Raw genomic sequence first — 10,810 nt, forward strand, 5'->3', positions numbered from 1 at the left:
AAGAGTGACAGCTAATTTATGCAATAGACATCCTAGTACGTGGATAGCAGATGGGAGAGGCCTATTAACTTACCTCTGCGCTGATTGGATTGTTTGGTCAGCAGAAGGCGGGGTTTAACTTTAGATTGAGCTAATCAGAGGGGCCCGGATTATGCGCATTGACAGAGAGCCTCTATGCAGACGGAATGTTAGCTATGGCTGCCACGTGGTTTACCAAGGGTGTAACTTACCATGGCATTTTACTAATGCCATTATGTTCCTATAATTGCTGTGATGACAGGGTTGCGATTGCAAACATTTGAACCAAAGATGATGGATGGATTTCTACTACTGCTATTGCCACAAATGAGACCTTCTACAAGCCGTTGCAGTGTATACTCCTGTTCAGGTTTCTTGTCAGACATGCCTTCCTTTAGGGTACCATAAGCTAAGGGCTGAAATCCTACAAATCCCAGCATTTCCTAGCCAGCATTGCTTAGGATTGTGCCCTAAATAACTCCAGCACGACATATTTCCTGCACCAGGTTTTCTATCCCCCCATCCCACCCCACCCAATTTTTATTTCAACTAACAGTCAGCCTTCCCTGGCTATTGGGGGTGGGGAGCTTAGGATTTTGCATATGAACTTCTGCAAATCTCAGGGATCCCCCAGTTCTGCTGATACATCTCACCAGTTTCTCAGTGGCCTCATTTTGGTTCCGGTTCAGTCAGCACTGACCACTTGTTTCCTATTAGAAGGTATTATTATTATTATTATTATTATTGGTGTTTATCATTTGTGGATGACGACGACGACACTTATTTGTACAGGGATTAAAAAGCAAGATAGCCACTTCTATAGTCTAATAGACATGACACAAAAGGAAAAGAGCAGAACATAATTAATTATTTATTATTAGTTTGTTGAACTCTTTCTCTGCCTGTTGATCCAGGAGAATGCCTAAAATTGTTTACATCAAACAATACAATACGTTTAATTGTTGGTTAGTTTTTAGTGTCCAAACCTGTATAGTCACTGAGTTGAAATTGCAATACCAACCATCTTTTTCAGCACATGCTCTGAAATTTAAAGTGCTGAGCTATGTCTTGGCCTGAGACTTAGCCCCTTGATCCCGAGATACCTATAGATATGACTATGGGTAATGTGAGAGAAATGTACCCTAGACATGTTGGACTTGATGGCCTTGTAGGCCCCTTCTAACTCTGCTATTCTATGATTCTATGTTCAGAGGATCTCTGTTATGTCTTTCATATAATGCAGTATTAACGGGTTCTGGGACTGCCAACAGTTTCCACAGTTATATCCCAGTGAGCCTTAGCTCAAGTTACATTATTTTTTTACATAGTTCTCTCTACCTCCCTTTTATCCTCACAACAAGCCTATGAGGTAGGTTCAGATGAGAGATAAATGGCTTCATGGCTGAGCAGGGATCTGAACCAGTGTTTCTCCAGTACTAGGCCAACATTAACCTACACAATGCTGCAGGGAACAGAAACTCCTGTGTGAAATAGAAGATTTCCACTGTGATTTTTCTTTCTTTGCCCATTACATTTTTACATGTATCAGATAGGTATTATATCGCTTCTCACTCTTCTAAATAAGGATGTAATGGATGATAATTTGGGGTTTTGCATTCGGAGGGGGATAAAATGGGTTGGATTGTGGAGCGTTCAGGTAAGTGGGACGAGGGAGTTGACAGAAGCACAGAATGAAAGTTGGGGCAGTGATGGGAATTTGATCAATTGACATTTGGGAAGAGGGTAGAGGAGGGGTAGGCAACCTGGCACCCTCCAGATGTTTTGGACCACAGCTCCCTCAATGACAGTCAACATCTGGAGAGGCTGGTGGTTGTGATGCCAGTGGGAAGGTATGAATCCTCTCAAGGTTTCAGTCGGAACTAGTCGAAATGTTAAAGTGTCAGAACTCTGATGGAGCAGTCCAAGGTGAAGAAACACCTTAGATAACTCCTCTAGAGTTTTGACTGCTTCTGACTGAAATCTGGAGCAGATTCACCACCCCACTGAAATTGGAGCCACCAGCCTCCACCGGGAGGGGGAATGGATTTTCCTAGCAGCAATATATTGAACTGAGCTATTATTATTATTATTATTATTATTATTATTATTTTATTTATTTATATAGCACCATCAATGTACATGGTGCTATATCCCTGTTGTAATGCAAAGTATTGCAGGGCAGGCATTTAAGGCCCGATTAGCTTTCCAAAAGACCTGCTCTTAGAAGAGATGAAAACTGCTAGAACTGGTTTATTCTGGCATAAGCTTCCCTGGACATGGTGCACTTCATTAGATGCCTTCGAAAATCAGTCTGATGACAGAGTAAATACATTAAGTCTTTAAGGTACCACAAAACCAACACGGCTACCCTGCTGGAAATTAGAAGTGGTTTGTTGACTTTGAGATCAAAAGTTTCTCCTTGTTGGGAGAAATGAACTCCTGGAAAATCTTGAGCTGGTGGTTTTAGGCTGTTTGGGGACACATTGTATCCATCTCTTTCCTTTTCTTGTGCAAAATCAGCTCTCTCTCCAGCCAAAGTCCAACGTGCAAACCGTGACGCTGCCCTTTGCCAGCTCATCTGTCTGCTGACCTTAATAAATTGAGTATTATGTGATGTACTGGTGCTCTTTGCAGTATGTGTTTGTGCATACACACACAGAGAGAGAGAGAGAGAGAGAGAGAGAGAGTTCTCTCACTTGGTGCCCTCCAAATGGTTCAGACTTCAACTCCCATCAGCCCTAGCCAGCATGGTCAATGGTTAGGAATGCTGGGAATGTCATCTGGAGAGCACGCGTTGGGAAAGTATAGACCAACACAGTTGCCTGCACTTGGGGACCATTGTGATGGGTGTCTGCCTGCCAAAAGGGCTATTATTATTGTTGTTGTGAGTTTAACAAAACAAAAAAAGTAATACTAAAAAGACAAGGAAAAAAGAACAAGAAATGACATGCAGAAATATCAATATTCCATCAAATTTGACATTCTGGGAGGAAAAAGGAGATTATGCATAAGCTACAAGAAAAGCAGACCAAATATCCATATACCGTATTTCTTCGATTGTAAGATGCCATTGATTGTAAGATGCACACTAATTTCAGTACCACCAACAGAAAAAAAAGACACACCTGCAATTCTAAGACGTACCCCATTTTTAGAGATGTTTATATGGGAAAAAAGTGCATCTTAGAATCGAAGAAATAGGGTATCTATCCATTCACAAGGGGGGCCTACAAACCATCCATTCAAATATTGATAGCATTGTTATGTCCTCAATCCATTGGATTACACAAGGTGAACATTTATCCTTCCACTGTTGTAATATCAGGCTCGGTAAATCCATTTGCCTGTCAAGAGTTTGCCGCCACAGCACTGGTAGCAGGCAACTGACCTGAATCAGAGCACCTGATACCTGCAGTCCTTGCTGCTTCCTGTGTCAATGCCACTCCAAACAAACCCACAGATGGCGCGGCAAGTGTGGCATGAGAATAACTATAGTCGTCTCAAGCCTCTAGGCTAGTCGATATCTGTAATCCAGACACTACCTCCCACTGCCCTGGGGGGAAGCAGCCCTTACCACATTCCAGCATGTACCAATTTATAAGCCAGAACAACATGCATGAACGATGGGGAGCGATTCCCAAGACCTGTTTGGACATGCCGTTGTCAGGATCATCTCTACTTCACATAGGGTTATGTCCCAAAATTGTACTCAAGATGGGTGGCCTTCAAAAAACTGTTCAGAAACTTCAGCTGGTCTAGAATGCTGTGGCCAGGGCTGGTTACAGGAAGCCTGTGACTCCCTTGTTACAACAGCTTTACTGACTACTGATCTATTTCTCAGCAGAATTTAAAGTGTTGGTTATACGACCCTATATGACTTGGGACCAGGCTACCCAAAAGACCGCCATATGAGGCAGGGTGTACACTACTGCTTTATATAACGAATTATAACTGCATTGACAAATGTTAGGGCCCAGGACACATTCCATCCATACACCATTTTCAAACCACTTTCAAGGTGTTGTATCCTGCTTGGTGTAGGTCTGGCCTGAGTCTGCCCACTCCCTAAGATCTTCTGGGGAGGCCCTTCTTTCAGGACTGCCATTTTCAGAAGCATGTTTGACGGCAGCACGAAAGAGAGCCTTCTTAGGAGCCGCTCCCTGGCTGTGGAACTCCCTGCTGAGGGAGGCTAGGTTTACTTCCTCCCTGCTGGCAGCAGGCAAAGACTGCTTTATTCCATCAGGCCTTTGGTGTGTAAGCAGGTCTGTTGAGCTAGATGCAGATGTGGTTACTCTGTTGTGTTTTCTAATTGTTTTTAATTGGGTTTTAATGTATTTGCTTAGAGTGGTTTTTAGCAACAATTGTAAGCCACCTTGAGTGCCAGTTTTAGTTGAAAGGTGGGGTTCAAATCAATCAATAACACTGCTGCTTTTTTAGAAGTTCGTCTCCAGAGCAGGGACAAGAAGATGATAGACTGGGGTCAGCCAATACAGCACTGGCTAGTTTCCAGGAGGCCAGGAGTAGAACCATAGAATCATAGAATAGCAGAGTTGGAAGGGGGCGGCCATCAAGTCCAACCCCCTGCTCAATGCAGGAATCCACCCATAGAATCATAAAATAGCAGAGTTAGAAGGGGTTAGTGCAGCCAGTAGCCCTGCAGATGTCAGACCCCAGTTCCCATCAGCCACAGCCAGCATGCCTAGTGGTCAGGGTAATGGGAGGGTCACAGGTAACCCATTCCTCTGGGAGACCGGGGCTATAGCTCCAGGATAGAGCCCATGCAAACGGTCCCAGGTTCATTCCCCAGCATCTCCTGGTAGGGCCGGGGAAATTCCCTGCCTGAAAACACAGGATTGCTGCTGCCAGCTGTAGATGGATGAAATACTCTGACGGTCTTAAGGCATCTTACAATATTCCTAACTTTTATGAAATCCTAAGTAAGCAGTGTTCGTTTGCAAATTCAAAGCACATCAGTGGGCCGTTGACAGTTTCAATTAAAACTAAGGTAGACTGTGCAAGTAAAGTCAGCCTACCGCTGCCCTAGAGTAGGGATAGGCAGAAGGTATGTTTTGGATTTCATCTCCCAGAAGCCCCTGCCAGCATGGCCAATGGTCAGGAATGCTAGGAATTGGTCTAAAGCATCTGGAGTCAAGGCACCTGCCACTGCTACTCTGGAGCATCTGCTGCTCCCAGACTGTGGAATGGCCGGCTGGAGGAGACTCGCCAACTTAAAAGTCTTTTAGCATTTAAGAAAGCTATTAAGACTGATCTCATCTGGCAGGCCTACCCAGTGGAATTTTAGGATGTTTTTAGGATGTTTTAATAATGTGTACTATGTTTTTAATCAATTTTATGTATTTATACTTATTGTTGTTCCCCGCCTTGATCCAAATGGAGAGGTGGGTAAGAAATAAATTAATAATAATAATAATAATAATAATAATAATAATAATAATAATAATAATAATAGCCTGGTGCTCAGGACTGGAAGTCCCAAGGTGCTCAGGAAAAAAGGGAAAGAAAAACTAAGCGGAAAACAGAGAATGGAGGATTGCACAGCCTTCCCCAGCCTGGTGCCCTCTTGATGGGTTGAACTACAAGTCTCATGATGGCTAGAGGATGCTGGATGTTGTAGTCCAACACACCTGTAGCACACCAGGTAAGGGAAGGCCGGAAGGTACTAAAGGAGCTAAGTGATAAATGACTGGCTCAGATTTGTGTGATTCGGATCTGCCCCTACCAGGAATAAGCCACAAAACAACCCTCCTTCTTCCATATAATTGCAGGCACATGTAGGCGCAGGAACATGATGTGTCAGTGCTACCACACATATGAGCCTGTTTCAAGCCAGGTCCACACATGCAGCAGGACATGGGGGATTTTGATGTGGTAGAACAGACTGGGCACTTCTGCCTGTGGGTGCTTCCCATGCAGCTCAAAGTTAAACAAAAAACACATGGCAATTAAAAAGTAGCATAGCAGGCTGATGTGCTGGCCTTCTATATCATTCATTCATTCATTGTTATTTATTACAGTCACAGACCAGCAAAATCAACACCAAAACATACAAAGGATAGATAAAAAGTGACATAAAAACATAATACAGCTTGGTGAGTTGCTTCTCTCAGAAGGATTACAATGCTATTTTTTTTAATTTGCATTGAGGTCATGAGAAACTTAGAGACCCTTTCAGTAATATGGGAGGACACGTCCCTTAAGCAGATAATACCAACGTTGTGGGGCTATATCCAGAAAAGGCTGTTAATAAAGGAAAGATTAACTTCTTTCTGCATTCCTCATACATGTTACAATGCAAAATGACATGTTCAACAGATTCTATTGCTCCAGAACCACAGGGACATATCCATTCATTAACTTCTATATCCAAGTTGGGAGTGTGTGTTTCTCTCTCAGTGGGATAGAGGATTCCAAAATGGTACCTCCCCCTTGAAGGCTGAAATGAGGCAGTCCATTCTCACCCCTTCAGGTGTTTGAGGAGGAGGAGGAGGAGTCACTGGCATCACATCAAAAAAAATTACAGAAAACCTTCAGAAACTAGGCCTACCAAAATACATCAACAGCAACATCCAGAAAGCTGTCATTCTTAAAACATGTCCAATAGTCAGGAAATTTCTGAATCAGTAAAAGACTGCATGATTTGGCAAAGCCCTTCATGTTCATATAGAAAAACTGTCATGAGTACGAAAAGAGATCATCTTCTTCATCATCGTCGTCATCTGTGGCACTCAAGGAGACTTACAGAAACAATTAAGGGTGTAATCCTACGCATGTTCTGCAGAAAAAAGTCCTACAACTTTTTTGGACTTTTTTCTCTCTGTGTGTGTCTAAACATGCATAGAAATGTCCCTTAAAATGTTAAACGAATAAGTGCATGAAAGCGTCAACATCACAAAGGGGGCAGCCGGATCACACGAGCGACCTCAACACTGACATTGCTCATCTTCCCCAACCGCAATGCCTACAAATGTGGAGCATGGGCATCCGCATCGGGAGAGCTATATGCTCAGACCAGCCTTCCCCATCCTGCCACCCCCTCCAGATGTGTTGGATTACAACTCCCATAATTCCCGGCCAGTATAGCCATGGTGGGAGTTGCAATGCAACACAGCTGGAAGAGTGAAGTTGACGAAGGCTGGCATAGAACATTATGCATATGGTCCTTCATGGGAGCCAGAGGACGCCCATCACACATGTACCTGGTCAAGGTAGTGACCAGATACAAAAAAAGAGCAGGGCTCTTGCAGCTTTAACTTTTGTGATGAAGAGGGAATTTCACCTGCATACAAATGGCACCACCTGAAATTCCCCCCTTTTATACAACTGTTGGAGATACAGGAGCCCTGTCCCCCTTTCCATATGGTCACCCTACATTTGTGCTTCTTCGCCCCTTCTACCAAAGTACACTATCCACAGTTCTTTGGGAAGGAAACCAATGCAATGAAACAGGTGTAGAGTTGACCCAAGTGTAGACCTACTCTGAAAATGACTAGGCCCCCATGGCTCAGAGGTAAACCACAAGCGTGAACATAAACAGTCACCAACGGGGCAGATGTCCTTCAAACGTTTGGAAGCCTTTGAGTTGTCCTGTCTGGAATTTGCACCAGAAGGAGAGGGAATTTTAACCTGGGAACTTCAACCCAGTTACTGTGGGGTTGTGGGGGTTGCTAGGATTACCAGAATAGAGCTGATGGCCGTGCTTGAACAAAATGGAGGGTCTTTTCAAAGGGGAGGTTGCGTTTGCCAACAGCAGTAAGCTTTTCGACCACTAGGTGTCTTGAAGCACAGCCGCAAGAAACGATGGTTAGCTATTCCTTACGCTGGGGACAGTCGAAACGGTTTGTAAAGGCTTCTATCCCTGCATCCTTTTAAACATAATCTCAAGGGGCTCCTATTCATCAGCGGCCCTAACCTGCATAGTTTGAGCTGAAATGGAGAGGTGTCATCTCACAAATGCAACTCAGCAAAGCCTGGTCAACTAGGGTGGGAAATGGATACAGAGCGAACATAGGTCAGTGGTAGCGCATGTGTGCTGCAGTGCAAAAGATATCCAGGTTTAGTCATATAGAACATGGAAACATAAAAACTGTCATCAGAGCATTAGTCCATCTAGCTCAGTATTGTCGACACTGACTGGCAGCAGCTCTCCAGGGTTTCAGACAGGATTCTTTCCTCGCCCTACCTGGAGAAACTGAGGATCAAACCTGGGACACTGCATGCAAAGCAGGTGCACTTCCACACTGAGCTATAGCCAGTCACTGGCACCACTGGCTGAAAGGATCTTAGGTGGCAGAGGTGGGGAGGACTCCTTCACTGCCGCCCAGTACTGGACTGCATAAACCAACAGAGAGTTACACACTAAAATTCATATAGTGTAAAACCTTTATTAAGACAACTCAAAGATCTCCAAACATGTGCAAGCTTTTGTGATCTCCAGATCTCTTCATCAGGAAAGGTGTTACAAAATGCAAGTTGAGGCGAGGGACAGGAGAAGGGGCGGGTGAGGCTGACTGGATATTGTATTATATTTTATTCTATTTAGTGCCTGGCCATTGGATTGTTCATTTATTAGTGTTGTTCTATTTGATACTGCATGTATTGTTATTTTCATTATGTATTTATCCACCAACACTATGACTTTTTTTATAATGGTTCCTAATTTTATTTATTCATTTATTTATTTATATCCCCGCTATATACAAATTACTCTAGGCAGTAAAATACCCTATTGTATTTTTTGGAATGCTGCTTTTACATTTACTGCTGTTCATTTGATCTATTGTGAGCTTCTTTGGGCACAATTTTTGGGGAAAGTGTCATAGAAAAAAATAAATAGATGACAATGACCTCTGGATGGCACCAGACATCTGGGCGAGGGCGCTGTAGGGCAAGACACAGGAGCCCTGCTGGGCTGCTAGGTTGACAACCTCATACATGTGTCATTTCATTTCAGCATCTCCTCCTTCTATATGGCAGCCTCCCCCAATCTAGTGCCTTCCAGATGTGGCTGGGAGATGCTGGGAGTTGTAATCCAAGACATCTGAGTGACACACCACTGGGGAAGGCTTCTGTTTGGGAAGGATCAGCATCTCCTCTTTCGCATATGCTGATCAATAACAGCTTTGCCTGTGCCACATATGTGGTTTCTTTGTAGCCTGGGACTGATTGAGATCCCTTTCCCACAACTGAATCGGAACTGGCTTCAGCAGATCTTAGGGTAGGACTTGGAGGGAACAAAGCAAGGAGGTTGATAGGAGCTCAGCCCCTCATAATTAAACTATGGAACTCATGACCACAAGATGATGATGATGATGATGATGATGATGATGATGATGATGATGATTAATTTATTTATTTATATAGCACCATCAATGTACATGGTGCTGTACAGATTACACAGTAAGGGGGTTGGATAAATTCCTGGAGGAGAAGGCTATCCATGGCTACTGGTCCTGATGGCCATGTGCTGCGTTCATTATCAGAGGCAGTAAGCCTGTGTGCACCAGTTGCTGGGGAACATGGGTGGGAGGGTGCTCTTGCACGGTGTCTTACTTGGTGAGTGGGGCTGGATTCACTGTGGGGCTTGAACTCTCACCTCCTGCTTCCCCGCCCCATGCCCTATCCAGTGTGCCAGGGCCAATGCCAGACTTTAGAGGGCCCTTGGCTTGGGGCTGCCGATGGGCCCCTGCCTGGCATGAACTTTCCACTGGCATTGATGCTGACCACCCCACCCCTGTGACCATCAAGGGTTCTCCATGGTGCAGTGGTGCCTTGCTGTCATCACCAGTTTCTCATCTGTCTCCCCCTGGATCTGTTTATCTGGCCGCTGCACTTCTCATGCAAGCGGAACCGGAGTTCGGCTCTGTTCTGCACCTCTGCGCTGCACCCGCGAGATGTCATGCCTGAATTTGCACCCACTGCAGAACTGAGCCAAGCAGCAGTTTCACTCTCATAATAAACACTAGTAAAATATATATATATATATGTAGGAATGGGGACAGGAATAACCAGTGGCAGCTGCAACTGCTCCACCACAGTGCAGCTCTGATGGAAGCATGTCACCAGTCAGGGATCTGGTGGGAGATCGGGAATGGATCCTTCTGAGCCCCCAGGCCCTCAGCTGATGCCCGACTGTGCCAACTTCTGATGCCAGTCCTGCAATGCGCTACGGGAGGCTGCTACTGTCCATGGGTGTCTGTAGCTGTATCTTGGCTCCTGTCTTTGCTTGGTAAAAGTACCCTACACACCCCACAGTAGTCCTTGAAGCCTTGCTCAGGAGGGCATGGTAGCAGGAGACAGAGTGGCTGGTAGGGGCTTTTGGACCCATGGGTGCAACAGCAGCTATAGGGATGGGGCATTGCTCGGTGTGAGCTCCTGCTTTGTAGCAGAAGGTCCCAGGTTCAATCCCCGTCTTCTCCAGATAGGGTAAGGAAAGAATCCTGCCTGAAACCCTAGAAAGCCTCTTGCTGCCAGTCAGTGTCGACAATACTGGGCTAGATGAACCAATGTTCTGACTCATTGTAAGGCAGCTTCCTGTGTTCCTATGCTCTGTGCAGGCAACTTGCTCAAGGTCCTATGTGGGTGCTGTGTTGTATGCATCTTCTCCTTCCTCCCCTTGGTGTGTGCTGTGTTCTGAGGAGTATAAGGGGATCTAGACCCATGCCTGGAGGTACGCCTGGGGACTTGCAATAGCAGGGTCTTTAATGGCTGTTCCACTGAGGCTGATGGAGTGCCTAAGTTTAGGTGCATGCAGTTCTAGCTACTGCAGAATTGT

The sequence above is a fragment of the Elgaria multicarinata genome, chromosome 13 (assembly GCF_023053635.1).
Source record: "Elgaria multicarinata webbii isolate HBS135686 ecotype San Diego chromosome 13, rElgMul1.1.pri, whole genome shotgun sequence".
In the NCBI taxonomy this organism is placed as follows: domain Eukaryota; kingdom Metazoa; phylum Chordata; class Lepidosauria; order Squamata; family Anguidae; genus Elgaria; species Elgaria multicarinata.